Below are 18442 nucleotides of genomic sequence, written 5' to 3'. Positions count from 1 at the left end.
AGTAGGAAAACCTATTAGAACGACTAAAAGTAATGTATGCTTAAAGCATGGTAGATCAATTGATTCCAAAGATTAAAGATAAAGAAATTCTTGTAAATTTAAAATAATAAATAATCAAGATGGTCATATAGTGGAAGTGGGCCTTGAAGAGACCCAAGACTTAACTAATCATCAAAACTCTAAAAGATATTCAGGTGCCTAAAACTAAAGATAAAAATAGTGAAAATGTAAAGATCTGAATAAGTTATGTCACTATGAGAAAATATGGAAGAGAAATGAAAAGTATCAACAACCGTTTTGTATATAATATTATTGTTGGAATAATGAAAAAAAGAGAGAGAGAGGATCTTAACTAAATCTATTGGGAAATCTAGACATATAATTGATTGACCAAAATAGAAAAATCCCAATTCAAGTATAACTAAATTCACTTTCCAATTATGAAGTTTTTGGATTAGTAGTCCAAACAACTAAAGATTTAAAGCTAGTGAGGTACAAAGTGATAGTATCGCAAAAACAAAATAAGAAAAATAAAGCTTTTTTTTTTTTGCAAAGTCCTGGAATTGATTTTTGGAGTGGATGCAATAACTTTTAGATATCTTATTAGTCTAGCAATTCAAGAAAACTGGACATGGGTCTAACGCTTATTGTCATAACATATTCATATGAATCATTATATAGTGAAGTTAACATTAAAATCCTTAAAGGATTTAATGTGCTAGAAGCATATAGAAATTCTTGAGAAATTTTTCAATACATTTAAGTAAATATTTATATGAATTGAAATGCTTTGAAAATATGTGGTAAATTCAACTCAATGCATGATAGTTGAAGGAAGATTACAAAATGATTCAACATGCCCATATGTATTTTTATAGAAGGATCATTATGAAAGTTTGTTATGATTATTGTTGGAACTCCTTAACAGATCAAAATATATTTTCTCAAAATTCTTCGTTACTCATGAGTTTTAGAAGAATGATGGTATAAACGTTTATCAAATTCATTCAAGCGATCATTTGAAAAAGTAAAATTCAAGATAGAAAAACGTAAACTTTAAGATAATATGTGATGTTGTTATGATGAGGAGTAAATACGTGTTGTAATATTTTTCTCTTAACCAAGGTTGTCTCATTGGACTTTTTTGGTGAAGTTTTTAATGAGGTAGTATGCTATGCCTATTATTATATATATGTGTTTCCTTCCATAAGAATTTTATTCTAATAGGGTTTTTATCTTACTAAGGGTTTGACAAGAGATATTATGTATCATTAGAAATTCAACAGAGAGTGTTATAATTTTTATATTTTTATAAAGTGGATGTCCAGTAGAATGAGATGTCTAATATACTTTAGGACTCTCATGTCCATTACTGAGTATAAAATTTTATATCATTTATACTTCTTATATTTATAATTAATAAATATTCCAAAATAAAAATACATAGTTTTCTTTATCTAGTTCCTTTTTATTTTCTTTGTTCATTATTTTGTAACAAAAAAATATATAAATGGATATGTTATCAGCATAATTGGACTTTTTACCAAACTTTTGGGGGTTGAATTGAATTTTAACTAGTTAGGTGTTTCTTCAATTTTTAAAACCCATGGTATCAAATGGATAACATCTTAAAAAAAAAAAACATCTGAAAAACCATGCATGCATGGTGAGTGAAATGGATCCAGGCATAGGAGTTCCATTTCATTTGCGTGACATGCAAAGTAAAGTAGTGGCTGAACCATCAATGCATGTGCAGTTGGAACCAAAATCCAGGGCGGTGCCCTCGATGGAAGGGCAAACACTTGATATACAAGAGTAGGCCCAACGTAAGTTCTGTTCTATTCTGGCTGGCCGAAGGCGAACCCCCAAAGACAAGAACCAAGACCTTCAACATAACTCAATTCTACATACATTATCTCAATTAGTACTAGGTGGGACAACGGTGTCACATTGGGTGTCGTGTAGTTTCAAAGCAATGAGTTACCAAAATTTATGATGACTCGAAACGCAGGTCTTTTATTTCACCTTTCTCAAGTGAAAATGATAAGTCATTGGATTTAGAAATAAGATAGTGGGCAACAGAAGAGAGACACTTCCCATCAATGAGGGGTTGGTTATTAATTGATGAGTCATTTTCCCTGTGCCAAGAAAAATGTGAAGCGCAACTTTACTCACTGCTGCTATTCTTTTACCTAACTACTTCAATTATGAAACGTTGAATATTAATTAAATTACCCATTTAGCATATGCAATTCTTGGCTCTCATAATTTGAAGATAACATGACATTTCCGTAACCAAATTCTCTGATATTTTATTTCATTTTAAAACGTCTGGATGCTTCATCATCATGAAAATTTTATATCAAACTTAAATATTAGTTAATTTTTTGACACATTCTAAGACTCTTGTTTATACCAAAAGTCTCCAATTATAAAAAAATAAGATTAATTATATTAACATTCATTAGTATGAAATAAAACGCCTACAATGAACAAAAATTAACTTCATACCATGCCTAAATATGGAAATATTAGGAAATCATTCATATATGCTATCCAAAATCTGTATAAAAGGAGAAAAAAATTGTTAAACTACCAAACACGTCCCTGTACCATGAACTTCAAAGAATTAGTCTTCTATTATAAAAGTAAGCAATTTAGTTCTTCCATATTTAAAATTTTAAATGGAGATAAGGCTGAATGTTAAATTTGTTTTTTTTTTTGCTGATTTGTCACATTTTAAAATCACTTGAAAAATAAGAAATTTAATCCTTATTAATGTTTATAAAAAAAATCCAATTTTGTTATATTTTTCTGTGTGACTTTAGATTACACGGTTTGCACGGTTCGCACCTCAAGTTCGCGTGACATTATGAGTTAGCATGTAAGGCACTCGTACCCTTCTATAAGATTGCACAATGTGAATTCGCACACCATCACATATCCACTTTATGCATAATAGCCCACTTTGCCACAATCTTGGCATACACCTGGCATCGTCCCTCTTGGCGCAAACCCATACCATACACCTAAAACAATAACAAACATTGTAAGTTCAAGAGAACTTAGTGAGCTTAATTACAAAGATATCTTAATGGATATTTTGTATTCTTGTATGAATTATTGCGCGCCAACCATTCTTTTGAACCATTTATTTCTGGTGGATATCACTACATTTTTAACATACACTTATACACCAATTATCATGCCCTTATCATACTCATATCTTCCTTATCTAACTAACTGTCGATCATTTCAAACATTTTCTTACGTCTCTTTAACACACATATATTTCTCAACACAACATATCCTTAGAGTCCACTTTTAACAACCCATGCTTTAACACAAACACTTATCTCAAACAATTGGTCACAAACATTTATTAGGGGCAGATACATATATGTTTGGCGAATACTTACATAGAACTAAATACCATCAATTTCACACTTTGACATATCCAGATTCAGTACGACATACTCATACAGATAAATCACTGCATAAACCATTAAAATGAATTCTATATCAATTTCTTTCAAAAATACAGATACCCAGAATACCCATATCCCAGATTTCGTATGATTTCAGGAGAGATCATTAATTCCTAGACTACCTTGATATGATAGATTCCAAGTAACTCTCAATGACAGATCCTTAAATCTCACATAGAATCAAATATATATCCAACGTTTTCAAATCATCATGGTGAATACCTTTATTGTCATGCATATACACAATTCTTTTCAATAACTTATTCGATTATATCACAAGTCTTGTTCAACTCTTAATCCTAAGCATATCAACACTTTATCTCAGTCTTACTTATTACAGATCTCACAAAATTATTCTATGTCTTATCTTATTGACAGATATTCATATATTATAATGTTGGGTCATTGGGACACCCCGTGGCGCAACGAAAAAATTATTCCTACGATCTAAACTAGGAATCCATACACGAGGAACGAACCAAGAAGAAAAGGTTTGAAAAATATACCTTTCGTACTTTGAAAAATAGGAAGGAACCACTGCTGTTTTAATCCCCTTCGCACATTGTCGATCTAAAGCCACAACAGAATCGTCCCGGTCTCTATGTAGTCCACCTGTTGCAAACGAACGAACAAAAACTCTCACTGAACATTTCAGAGAGTTTTTCTTAAAAGAAATGAGGCTGCTAGACCTAGGTTCTTTTTCTTATGTGGTTAATGTTGGTAAACACTTTTTTGCATCCTAGGGTTTTCTTTTATGATTCCTTTCCTTTTTATTTAATATTCTTCCAAAAAATAAAAACGGAATCCCATTTTTGGTGCTAGAATATATATATATGAAAATATCACATTGTAATATCCTTTCCAAAAGGATATTAATTTCCATATATATTTTATGTTTGACCAAAATTAAATTATTATAATACTTTATTTTAATAATTTCGGTAAATAGATCATAATTAATATTTTATATGAATAAAATTCATACATTTATTTTAATTATGTTCTCTATTCTTGTACAACTAATTTGTACATAGATTGTGTTTATTACTTAATTGTCGAATTAAATTAATTCAATAATTAATATAATTCTCGTGACAGTTAAATTTAATACCAACTGTATTTAGATTTTGTTCACTTCAACCATAGGGTGTGATCTTGTAGGCTCTTATAACATTGGTAGTAATACTAGAACACTTTTAATGTTACAAGCAATGAGTGGCATTGTAACAACCCGTTTTTAATGATATCAGAATAGTGATTTCGGGACCATAATTTTGACGAGTAAATTATTATATTATTATTTTAATGTTTACGTGATCTTATTTAGCTCTTATTAAAATTTTGTTAAGAAATTTTGATGTTTAAGTAGTTAATTAAGTAAAAAGGACTAAATTGTAAAAAGGATAAAAGTTGAGTTCTATTAGTTAAAAATGTCAAATGGCCATGAAATTTTAAACAAGTAAATGGGTTAGTGGATGTTTATGGATTTGGTTTAAGTGAAATTTAGATAAAATTTTAAGGTTGAAATGGTAAATAGGTAATTAAAATGAAATTAAGTAAAGAAAAATAGAAACAAATGTTGTCATCTTCCTATTTTCTTTTTGTAACACCCCAAAACCGGCCCAGAAGTTTAGACCGAATTTCGAAGGTCACATGGATCACCGAAGTGATCGTAGGAAATTTTAGTTTAACCAACCGAAAAGCATTACAATATTTAAGTTCTGTAAAAACTTTCAGACATAAAATCCCGGTATTACAAAAACATCAGTCCAAATAATGCTTACATGTATTTAATAAAAAAATTCATACCAAGTTTTCAAAACAGTGCTTAAACTAATTATTTAAAACGTGTAACTCTAAGACCTCCGGTGTGCCGTCCAACATCAGAATTTGAAAATGTACCTGAAAGGGGAAATACTAAGAGGGTGAGCTACACGAGCTCAGCGTGAGTTCAAAACGTTTCTAACAACGGAGTTACAAATCAGGAAACCAAACAGTAGTTCGATAACAAGACGTACTTACAGAGATATGTAGAACATATAGCAAACTCTGAACCGATGTCCCAAACAACCGTAACAGTCAAAGCACACCAAACCACAAACATAGAATACTCAACAGATAATCCTGTCAACGGGTCGATACAAAAAAACTTATCTTCAAAATCCAAAATGTCACTATGCTAACACCGCAATAAACGCAGAATCAGTAAAAAATGTTATAACGAATAGACATATTACAGACAAGTAGCTCACATGTTGATGCGTATGAATGCAGTCAAGTACTAAAAACCCACCGATCCAGCCAAAACACCTCTCCGTCCCCCGATCACACCCTAAAAGAGCTATTTAAGCTCATCCAGCCAAACACACCTTATAGGACCTCGAAAGGCCCATCCAACCCTATAGACCATGTGTGTGGTCTAAGCCATTCAGATTATAATACGCAGCAAAGCTAACGTATATGCGGTACAGTGCGGTAAATCGTTGTACTGATATGTTGCAGTTTAAACTACCAGATCAGATCAGATTTAGTCTTCCTTCTCTTCACAACCAAACCCTAAATCATGATGCAATGTAATAATGCATACCAAACACGAATAGTCACACAAACACAGAAGGTCGTAAACAGTCAGTTAAATACAAAATTTCGTACGATTGTAAAAATACACACTCTTTGGAATGAGACACACAAAATCAGATTACAGAATCAGAATGCCCTCACATACACAAACTCAACGTCAAATTTCTTCATAGTTATTGGACACGATTTCATTTCGCGAAGCATATTACAAACACGAACTATCCAATAAAAAGTTTAGCACCACACTTACAGTTAATCACACAACCTTAAGCCGTATCAGAGTCCTTAATACTTATACAGAGGCCCTAACAACCGTTGGACGACACAAGAAATAGAACATATAAGTTATGCTACAGAACAATAATTTATGAAACAGGGCCACATGGCCGTGTGCTCCGGTCATGTGGAAGTGCCTAGGCCGTGTGGGGGTCAACACGCCCATGTGGAGAGGCACACACTCGTGTGAAATGAGGCACATGCCCATGTAACCTAGGGACATGGCCAGTTGATTCGATTGTGTAACTCTTTGTCTGATTGTGCTAAAATAGGGTATAGGGCAGAAACCACCGTGTAAGGGTCTCACATGCCCGTGTTCCCACCAGACGCGACCGTGTGTCCAAAACACACACCCGTGTGGGATCTCTAAATCCCTAATTTGGTCAACGGTCGTGTGGCTAGATCGTGTGGCATGAAATCACATAACCCTAACTCTCAGACACACACGTCCGTGTGAGAAAGGGACACGACCATGTGAAAGTCGACTAAAATCCCCAAATCAGCGACACGACCGTGCGGCCAGGCCGTGTGGCACCCAAATTAGCCTAGAAACCTTAAATCCCAATTGCACACGGTCGGTTCACACCGTGTGGTTACAAAACCACACCAAAATTAACTGAAAGTCTCATTTTTTGATCACTAAAATGATGCCTAATTAAAGTATTTCAGAACCCATCCATAACCCACCAACTTTCAGATAATTGCAAACAGCACAAACCTCAAATGCTCAATTAACTGAACACACCCAAAGAGATTGACAAGTTTTCACAGCAAACCCGTACCAAATTACACTGAATTGAATTAAAAAAACATAAAAGGAAATGAAAAGTTTCAAATCCCACACCTGATTCACAATCAAGTTGCTTACAAACCAATCGACACACATTAACGACCTTGATATGAATCTGAAGCTTTTCAAAATAAGAAAACAAAACCGTTCTCTACTTTTTCTTTTCAAAAGAAGCAAGAAAAGCCAAAAAGAAAAAAGAAGAAATAAAGAAGAAATAAAAGAGAGAAAAAATGATGGAGAACGTGAAAAAGAAAAAGAAAATAAAAAAATAAACATTAAGAAAAATAAATAATTATTTTTTTACTTAAACAAATCTAATAGTTACAAAATAAAAAAAATACCTCTCCAAAACACACACACGAGGAATTGAACCCAGAACCCAAAGGTACCATTTTGACACTAAAGCGTGGACACTATCCCAAATGCACGACTTATTCATTGATCCTTACTTAGAATCTCAAACTTCTAACCCCAAAAAATTAGGGTGTTACACTTTTTTCTTGGCAAAACCATCATTACTGAAGGGGAGAGAGCTTTGTTTTGAATTCTTCCTTGCATGGTACGATTTTGTGTCCTGTTTTTAGTATTTTTATATTTTTGATATTGTTTTAGCTTAGTCTAGCTAGCTCGGGGGTTAATTTGTAAAATTTTTAAAAGTAGAGGGGCTTGCCATGAATTTTTTGAATGAGTTTTGATGTTAGTTGATTGATTATGAATCCTTGTTGAAAAATAAATAAGTTTTGTTAAGTTATTTTGATGAATTTTGGAATTAGGGACTAATTTGTTAAAGGTATTAATTATAGGGTTTTATAGTGGAATGACGGTAAAAATGAGTTATTTCAAGGACCCTTTCATGTTTGATTAACATGGATTTAGATTAAAATGGTTAGATTTTAAGTTATGAGTTTAAGGATTAAATTGTAAAATTGTAAATTTTAAGGGTAATTTTGTAATTTAACATAAAAAATGAATTTTGGATTAAATTGAAGTTAGATGTACTTAATTGAATAAAACTATTGTTTTAGATCACAAACGTGTTGACTATCATGAAAAAAGAAAGATTTCGGAGTAGTTCCTATGCTTTGCAAATACCACAAACTAGTCCTGTAAGTTTGTTTTATGTTTAAGTATAGTTGAATTAAACTCCTTGTTAGTGATTTAATCTTTAAATTCTATTATGTAATGATGTTTAAGTGTTGAATCATAATGTTATTCACGCTTTGTGCCTAGCAGGCTTAGTGCCAGTGTTATTTAAGCTTTGTGCCTAGCAGGCTTAGTACCGGTGTTATTCAAGTTTTGTGCCTAGCAGGCTTAGTGCCTGTGTTATTCAGGCTTTGTGCCTAACAGGCTTAGTCTCGATGTTATTCAGGCTTTGTTCCTAGCTAGCTTAATGCCGGTGTTATTCAAGCTTAGTGCCTAGTAGGCTTATTACCGGTGTAATAAATGTTAACATCCTTTAGAAATTTGGTATTTGATAGTAAATGAGTTTACTTATCGAACTTACTAAGATTCATCGTGCTTATTCGTTTGATTTGATCTTGTAGGACTCTTAGAATCGTTGCTTTGATTGGATCGGCTTGGAAGCTTACACACTATCATCTTCATCTTGGTAGTCATTTTGTTCTTGTTTGAAGTTTGTTAAAGTGGCATGTAATAGGAGAAGTCTTTAGTATAATGATGTTTTGATGAATACGTAAATGGTAAAGTTTGGTATGTTTATGTTTTGATGTTAATGAATGGTAAATAGACTTATAATGCTTGTTTAGGTAAGTCCTTTCAGGACACTTTTGATAATACATGTATATAGCATTATGGTACTAAATGTTTGCTTGAAATGGTCAATTATGATGTGTTTTAGGCTTAATATAAAATGGGGTCTTTATGCATGGATTGTGGTATTGTTGACATGTTTAGGTAGGTGTTGTTTGTATGTGTTTGAGGTGCCTTTGAAAGGATATTCGTTAGTTGTATTAGGACCTTGAAAGGGCATTTCGATGTATATTTTGGTAATATCGAGGTTCCTTTGAAGTATGCTTAAATAGGTTAAAAGTTTATGCATGATGAGGACTTGAAAATGGCTTAATTTTAGGTAAAATTGGGTCCACACGGCCTGAGACACAAGAGTGTGACTCAGCCGTGTGAGACACACGGTCTGGTGACATGGCTGTGTGTCATCTATTGATTTCTTAGGGTGCAAGTTAGTGAGTTACACAACCTAACATACGGCTTGGCACACGAGCATGCGAGGCAACTCAGTGAGTTACACGGCCTAGCACACGGGCCTGTGACACGGCCGTGTGACCCTACTCAGATAGTTACACGGGTGACGACATGATCGTGTGTCCCTAGTTCAAAGGTTACATGGCCTGAGACAGAAGCGTGTGTCTCAGTCGTGTGAGGCACACGACCGTGTGACCCTTGTTTTGCAAATTTTGTATCTTTTTCCTAAATTTTCTAAAAGCTTTCAAGTGGATCCCAATTTGTTTCTAAGTTATTTTTAGGGCCTCGAGGGCTCGATTTATGGACTGTATGCATGTATGTCAATGGCTTAAATAGTGGTTAAGTTATTGAATGATTTTAAAGTTTAAAAGTTTTCGATTGTACTGTAATGCTCTGTAACCTTAATCCAGATATGGATACGGGTTAGGGGTGTTACAAGTATCTAGTAGTGCATCATCGCTACCCAAGTTACAAGAAGTCGTGGTTCAACATAACCTTTCTGTGATAAATTTTCATATATTATATCCTTTTTGTCCTTTATATCTCGATTGTACACAAGTCAAGGAATAGTCACACTTGCAAAGTCCAATCTCATTTTCTTGATACCTGAAGTAGACTACAATAAACAAATAAGTGTAATATCTAATATTAACTTATTTGAGCATGGCCATGCATTTCTAGTCTCACTTCATCAAGTGCCCTAAGATATTGCTTCCATTATATAGGAGGGACAAATCCTACCTTGATCAATCATATCCCACTACATAGATTGTGGCATACCTAACACCAATCTTTATAGTACAACCTGTTACAGTAAATGTTTGACTATATCAAAATATACGACTCACTATGTTGGGACAATAATGATCTCAAGTCTAAAGATCCTATACATAGTTATCAGTATGAGTAATGTTGTGACTATTACATAATAATCCAAGAAACATACTCATAGCGGGTCAATCCAACATGTCATTCTCTAACATATACTCATGTATTGATTTTGACATCCCTATGTCAATGACAACACTTTGTCATCAATCAACTACATGTTAGTCTTAATGCATTATTGTTGTCTAAGCCCACAATAATACTCGACTAATGACCTTTTAAGAATAATCATATTATTCCTAGGACATTATTATAAAACAATTTATTTATATACACAGAAAATAAACAAAAATAATAATGGCAATGCCTTCTTTTAACAAACGAGGTAAAACATGTTATTACAATTATCTCATGATTGGTCTTTGGGCATACTCTAACATATAAAACATACTTGATAGATCACGCCACAAAGTCCAAATAGAGCACACCATAAAGGTATCATACGGAATCTCGTGTTTATTATCCTGAAGGACTTCACAAAAGATTTCATAGGTCTATACCTTATGGTCTTATACAGAGTTTCATGTATTGTGATCTTCCATTTTGATTTACACATTATTGAAGGCTACACCATGAACATTCATACAAACATTTCATTCATGCCATGGGTCTTAACCACATGGTCTTGAACATACATTCATGTATCGTGATCTTCCTTTCTAGTCTCAACTTACTAGAGGCTACACCATGAATGGTTCCAATTCATACCAAGCTGCCATGGGTCTATACCTCAAGTTCTTATGCCTGTTTCTAATCTATGATATGCTAGTCTGGTTAGCAATATAACTGCCCTACTAGAGGCTTCACAATGGAGCATTTCTCATTTCTTACTTACCCAAATGTGATTGTAATCTGGACTAACCTTCTTTTCATATCACAACTATACATGCATTCTTTTCAATCAGTATTCTTCTCAACAAAATTTTACTCATATCATCATACTCTTACTTTGTCTTTATTGTGATTATATATTTATCGATTTCTATAGATATCATTAACCTTTATATATAAATACTTTTAATTGGAGAATTACACAAGAGAGTAAGGGTAGAGACTCACCTGATTCTCACCTACTGTAGTTCTAAGCTCTAGACCTAGATATCCCTCTTGAACCAGCGGCAACCACCTAAGATGTAATAACTACTCACTGTTAAAGAACCATAGCTTCTAGATTATCGAGGAAGAGATACATTCAAATTTAAGGAAGCAATCAATGAATACCACTTAAGGATAAATAAGAGGAAGAAGAAGAACCTCCTTCAGAACCTATCACACTCATATATATTACCCCACCTACTTTGTGGATCTTTACAAGTGTCACACATTTTATAATTTGCTTCCTTAATGGTCTACAATTTTTGAAAGAAATATAAATAAGTACCTTGCCTCCATAATTATCAAGCTAGGCTATCTAGTTGATTTTTAACCATATTACTCATAGTCTAATTAGCACAGTATTTCAGACAACCAAGGCGTATAGTACCTTTGGCGTTAACCCACACCATAATTCTCCTTTATCACTTAACACAAATTTCTCCTTAATATAGCAGAGTACCATGAAATGAAATCTCTACTTACATATGTGGAGGGTATTATGCTCCCATATGTATATACCAGAATAGAAATTTGGGTGGATTACACTTCACCAGATAGACTATGTTACTTGATATGAGCTCGCCTACGAGTCAAGAGGAGATCGACCAAGATGCCATCAAGTTGCCTAGTGGCCCGATTACGTGTGCTCGTGCAAAAAAAATTAAAGATGGTATTTCAGTCTTCGTGGATCGAACATAGAGAATTGACAACAAGGAGCTTAAGGACGAGCCTAATACTTACAACTTTTGGGAGGCCGGATTTTATTTGGCTAACTAATTTGGCTGCTGGATTTTGGACATCTAAATTAAGCATTTATTCAAACAATACTATAGCTTATAAATTTGTCTTAATTTAATTACATGTGTTTAATATGCCTTGTCTTAGCTGAATTAATTGTGTCTTAGTTCAATTAAATTTGTCTTAGATTATTACATGTTTTAAATATGTCTAGAACTAGCCGAATTTAATATGTTCTGCTAAGTTCTTATTTAATTTGTCTAAACGTTAATTAGTGTGTCTACATTATGTTTTAAATTATGTCCAGCTAAAATTAGTTTAATTTAATATGGTTCTTGTGTTAAATAGGTACAGCCGAATTTGGAGACCCATTAACAAGGTTCATGCATGTAGATTCAATGTATGGGAAGATGCATGTGCAGCTGGTACAATGCATGAAGGCTGATTATTTTTGGCTCCCCAAGACACCCATTAGGCCAAGAGACAGCAGCATTTTAACTCTCCAAGGCTTGGCCGATCCTCTCCCCAAAGCAACATTATTCTTTTCACACCTGTTGTTCACACCATGTCCATTCGTTTTAGCCATGTTCACACTAGGGGACTTTTCAAAATCGGCCATTCACACTCCAAATGGCTGCTCAAATCCTCTTTTAATGCTGGTACTTTTTCAGTAAGATTTGCTTATTGAATGAGCTCATTTAAGCTCATTAGCCGAATTCAGCTGCTGCCATGCACCTTTCAAATTCATTTGCTTAACCTAGAAGCTGCCCCTTGGACTCCATTCAGCTGAATTTTGCTACAACAATTTAATGAATTAAATCTAGAATTTTCTAGTTGATTCTAGCTCAAATTGCTTAGACATTAAGCTATGAATTTGTCCATTCGGCTAACTAGCCATTAGGCTATAAATAGTTGTTACTTTGTTTGTAAAAGGACTTTTGGCTAATTTTTGAATGAAATTATATTTCTTTGGTGAGTTAATCCACTCTCTTAATTTTTCAACGCTAAAATTGACTTATCTATCACTAGTGGCTTCAATCTGACTTTGTTCTGAACTTATCACCGATAGGTATGGCATTCACAACAATACCGTTGGTTCCTATTTGGCTAAATAAAGGGTCACGGTACTTATCAAGTCATCTTTTTCTTTCCTTAAAAATGACTTAAGTCCGAGTCCTGAATCTCTATTAAGGGTTCATTCTTTTTTTCAATTGAATACCCATTCTTTCTTTTTCCTACCAGCCAAGTTTGTTGCTAAAAAAATTCACTAACCTATTATTACAGCGTTGTCTATCCAAAACTTCACTTTTGAAAACCTCTCTTGAATTTCCAAGCCGATACTTCCTAATTTCGATCGGGCATCAATACGGCTCGTCATCAACTCCAAAACAAATTCGTATCAGTTGGTATCAGAGCTAGTTAAATTAGGTACGTAATCGTAGTTTCAAATCTTCCAAGAAGTGTTAAAAAAATTTTGAAAAAAAATGAAAAGTTTTTTAAAAAAAACAAAAAAACAAAATATATATTATGAAATTTCAAAAAAATTCGTATTTAAAAAAAACCAAAAGTGTTGCAAGTGTATGTTTGTTGTTTTCCCGATTAGTTAATTCCCTTTTCAATTAGTGTTCAGCGTTTAACGCCACACCCAAACAAAATTTTCTTTCTTTCTTTCGAAGCCTACCTAAACCACATAATCTTTCCTTTGTTCTAGCCCTTTGAAGCCGACTCGCAAGTTGTGGATAAGTCTAAGGTAGCTTTCCAGAATTTCAAGAGTTGGAATTGAGTGGTAAAAGCCATGAGAGATTACATCAAGTTAAAAGCCGAATTTGAGTGAACCACGAGTGCAGTGAACATTATTCAATTTTCTTTGTGAGTGATTTTGTGAGATCTTGTAGTAAGGATACTTCTTTAAACTTAAACAGCATGTCAAGGAGTCCGGAACGTCGAGTAGTGAGCGGAGGAGCATCAAATGCTGCTGGTAGAGGCGGAAACCTTCAACCAAGAAGAAATGTTCCCGAAAGCGGAGTGCCCGACCTATAAGTGTAATATCCTGAAAATTACTACTGTAATACCCTGAAAATTACTACAGTAAGAAAGTAGGTATCCTTGATAGTAAAATAAGGAAAGAAAGCGACAAAAAAAGAAATTTTGAGTTATGACAACATTGGGAATTATATTATGAAATATTAATTCAAGAAAGTATTAAATCGCAAAAGTGAGAAAAGTTTTGTTGCCTAAGAGTAAGTACTCAAAATTTGAGGGGTTAAAGTGTAAATAAAAAAAGTTTAAGGACCAATAGTGTAAATATTTTAAGGGTGGAATAATCTAGAAACTAAATAAATTGGATGAATTAGAACCAAATTAAAAAGGTGAAGAATTTTGAGGACTAAATCACAATTTTACCAAATTAAGTGATGACTCAAGGATGTAATTTTTAAAGATTATAAAGGGCAAAATGGTCAATTAGAAGAGAGAGAAATCTAGAAGGCAATAATGATGTTGGTGATATTTAGATTAATTAATTAAATAAATATTAGTTAATTAATATTTTAATTTAATTTTTAAATGATATTTTATTATTTTATTATTATTCTATTTAGTATATATATGGAAGGAAAGATGAAGAATCTTCATCTTCTTCCCATGCATCCAACGTATGAAGAGAAAAGGAAAAAAAGAAACTTTCTTTTCTGTACAATTTGGTCCTTCCACCAAAAAAATCACCATTTTTACTTAGAAATCAAAAGAATTTGCATATCCATCACGAGAGAAAGATAACAAGGAGACAATGGGGAGCTAGAATATCAAGTTAGATTCAAGAAATAGAAGCTGGAGGAGAGAGAAAATCAAGTTAAAGATTGAAATCAATAGGACAAGGTAAGAACATCAAGATTTCAATATATTTTTAAGTTTGTTATTATTGAAAAAGCATGGAAATGATGTTATAGTAGAGTTTTGTTAAATGAAGTCTTATGTTCTTGATATATTAGTGAAGGTGATACGAGTCACAAAGGCCCAACCCAAGCCCAAGAATGTGATGGGCTCAAATTACCACAAGGCCCAATAACGAGATCAAAGGCCCGACAAATACGTTCCAAACTAAATGGGACCATTCAGGAGTTTGTTAGCAAGGCCTTAGATGCGTAGATGAAAGAAAGAGAAAATCAAGATTCACTTTCTTATTTTCAAGAAAATCAAGAAACCGAATCTTGGCCCAATCTTGCTGTTTGGAGCAATTTCAAGAATCAAGAAAATCAAGATTTCAAAACTTGGAAATCTTGGTCCAAGAAACCAAATCATATAGCCAAAGCGCATTGGATCTCCGTTACGAGCATCAACGAACCAATTTTGGTAGAAGATGGAATGCAAGCCCAAGTTCTTGAAGGCAAGGCCCAAAAAGATGATTCCAAGCCCAAACAAGAAGCAAACCATACTTACTTGAAAATCAGGCCAAATTGTCAAAGTGGCCCAATTTGTAAAGTTTTATTTTTTAAATGCTTAGTTTAAATTTTTATGTAGATATTCAGTCCAAGAGGCCCAATTAAAAGCCCTTGGCCGAATTTCCATTTAAATATTAAAATAATTAGGAGTTTTTTTATTTTTAGTTTTCTAATTAGATTAGGAAAAAACTTGAGAGCCCTATATAAAGGCTTGGCCGACCACCTTGTTATTCACTTCTCAAATATATTAAAAATTTCAGATTTGTTTAAGTGCAGAATTCTCCTTGAGTTTTTCTCCAAGAATTCTGTCTTGAGTTTTCTTTAGAAGTTTTTTTAACAATCTTTTGATTGTGGGAGCCATCTTCAGCCTTCTTCTTGCCATTGATATTCCTTTGGATGGGAGATTAGAGCCGTTTGAAGGGAGTTGTGATATCTTTCAGGATTTCAAGGCTTCTTAGGACTTATCTTTTAATTTCTTACTGTCAATTTTTTTCTTTTAAATTCTGCTTGTGTCGATTTTATTTAATCACTTTGTTCGCTGTTCTTGTTGCGTTTCAAGCGTTCCAATGCATTCCAAATCTGATTCGCCCTCTTCTTTACTAAAGATCGGATCGCCCCTTTTGTTCTTGGTAGCAAAATTCGTTCAAAATCCATAAATTCCTTGTTCTTGCCGATTTCTTCTTTTCAGATTTGGGTTGTTTTGATTGCTGGAATTTTGGGGAAATTTAAGTTGCTGTTTGTGTCTTTCTTTTCAGATTCAGTAGATTGGAATATTCTTTGGGGCTCAATTACATCTTCTTGATTCCCCAAGAACCTTTATTAACACTTATTCCTATTCTCAATTTGATTCTTTGCTGGTTTGGAGATTTTTATTTCAGATCTGGAAATTCAAAGTTCTAATCTTTTAATTTCTGTTTCGTTTCAGATCTGTTCGTTTAGAGCCTCGTAGGAGTTTTCTCGTGACTTGGCAACTCAATCTTGGTCAGTGCAAAACCCCCTATCATTTGGTATCAGATTTTGGGCGTTTGGAGTGTTCTTGGTTGATTTCTAAACTGATCTCTATTTTTTAAACTACAAACAGCAGTTTTACCCAGAAAAATTTTTCGAAAAAAATTCATTTGAGTGGGTAAACGTTGTCCGATTGATCTGAAATTTTACATACATATTTTTGGCACTGTAATTGAAAATAAAAAATATATCCCGCAAAAAATTCAGTCAAAAAGGTCAAAATAATTAAAAAATACAAAATTCAATAAAAATAAAAAAAATATTCAGCGGGTTGAGTTTGGTGCCCAAACTTTCCAGATAAAAAATTAAATATTTAAGGACATTCCAGATTTAATTTCGTGATTTTCGGAGATCAGGAACACCTCAAACGAAGTTGTCAAGTTACTTCGCAGTTTTTCGAGTTTTTTGGTTTCAACAATTTTCATTGATTCTTAACTATAGGTTTTTCATTTGTTTGCCTTTATTATCCCTTTACATTATCTAACACCTTATTGTTTCTTGTGTTAGTAAGATTTTTAAAGTGTGCACAATTCTTCCTCGGTGCAACACGAATCAATTGGTGTCTCGTCAATTTTGGCATCCTAGTGCAAATTAGGATTCTTTGGTAGTTCGGTTCATACACTCTCTAATTGGTTGATATAAACTCTACTAAAGAACTCACAAGATTGATTCTACCTCATTGAGAATTTAAAATTTTTTTTTGATTGATTAACGGTGATGGTTGCTAACTTTTATTTTTGAGTGTTGAGTGCTTATTTTGCAGATTTTTGAAAATGTCTAAGGTTGGTCAAGGTGATAATGACCATAATGATGTCTATGACACATTTAAAAAATTCCAACAACAGTTAGACAAACAGGCTGTTGCACTTCGAACTTTGACTGCTACTATCAATGAGGTGAGATTAAATTAAGAGCCTCAATATCGAGAGCCAATTAAAGAAGATATAGATAGCCAGCCTCCTGCTGATAGGCGCAGTCCTTGACGTGTCCCTAGAACTGATGCTGATTTTCATGATCGTGGGCAACCCTCTTTGGCAAAACTGAAGTTCACAATTCCCCAATTTCGTGGTAAGAATGATCCAGAAGCTTATTGTGAATGGGAATCTAAGATTAAACTTATGTTTTCGATATTATAAATGTCCGGATGATGAAAAGATAGCGTTAGCAACGCTGGAATTTTCAGATTATGCATTAAGTTGGTGGACTCAATTTGGGGTGAATCGTCATCAGAATTATGAAGGTGAGATTTCGACATAGGAGGAGATGTAACAGATTAGGCGTAAAAGGTTTATTCCACCTCACTACTATAGAGAGATTAAAACAAAGTTGAGACGACTTGTTCAAGGTAGTAGGACAGTGGATGAATATTTTAAGGAGATGGAGATGCTCGTTCAAAGAGCTAATATGGAGGAGGATGAGGAAACAACAATGGTTCGATTTATTGATGGTTTGAACACGCCGATAGCTAATACATTGAGGCTACAAACTTACATTGATTTGGAAGAAGTAGTTTATAAAGTCATTAAGATCGAGCAACAACTAAAGGAACAAAGGTTTGGTTCCTTCTCTACTTCACAATATTACCGAGGTAGCAATTCCAATTTTTATTTTAAGAGTTCAAAATCACCTTTTGTTACTAATAAGTCTTCTTTGAGTAATGGAAGTAAGCAATCAGATTGGAAAAAAGGGGCTCCTGTTAAAACGCAAACACCTTCTAAGCAGCCCAATTTAGGTGATTCGAGTGTGAAGAGGACTCGTGAAATTGAATGCTTTAAGTGAAAAGGGCGTGGTCATTATAGTAGGGAATGCCCTAACACGAGATTACTTCTTCTGAAAGATAATGGTGAGTACACTTCCGACTCTGATAAAACAGATCCAGATATGCCAGAACTTTTGGGTGATAGTGATAATGGCGAAGA

This window comes from Gossypium raimondii, chromosome 2, assembly GCF_025698545.1.
Source record: "Gossypium raimondii isolate GPD5lz chromosome 2, ASM2569854v1, whole genome shotgun sequence".
Classification (NCBI taxonomy): Eukaryota; Viridiplantae; Streptophyta; class Magnoliopsida; order Malvales; family Malvaceae; genus Gossypium; species Gossypium raimondii.
Note: the sequence above shows the minus strand (reverse complement) of the source record.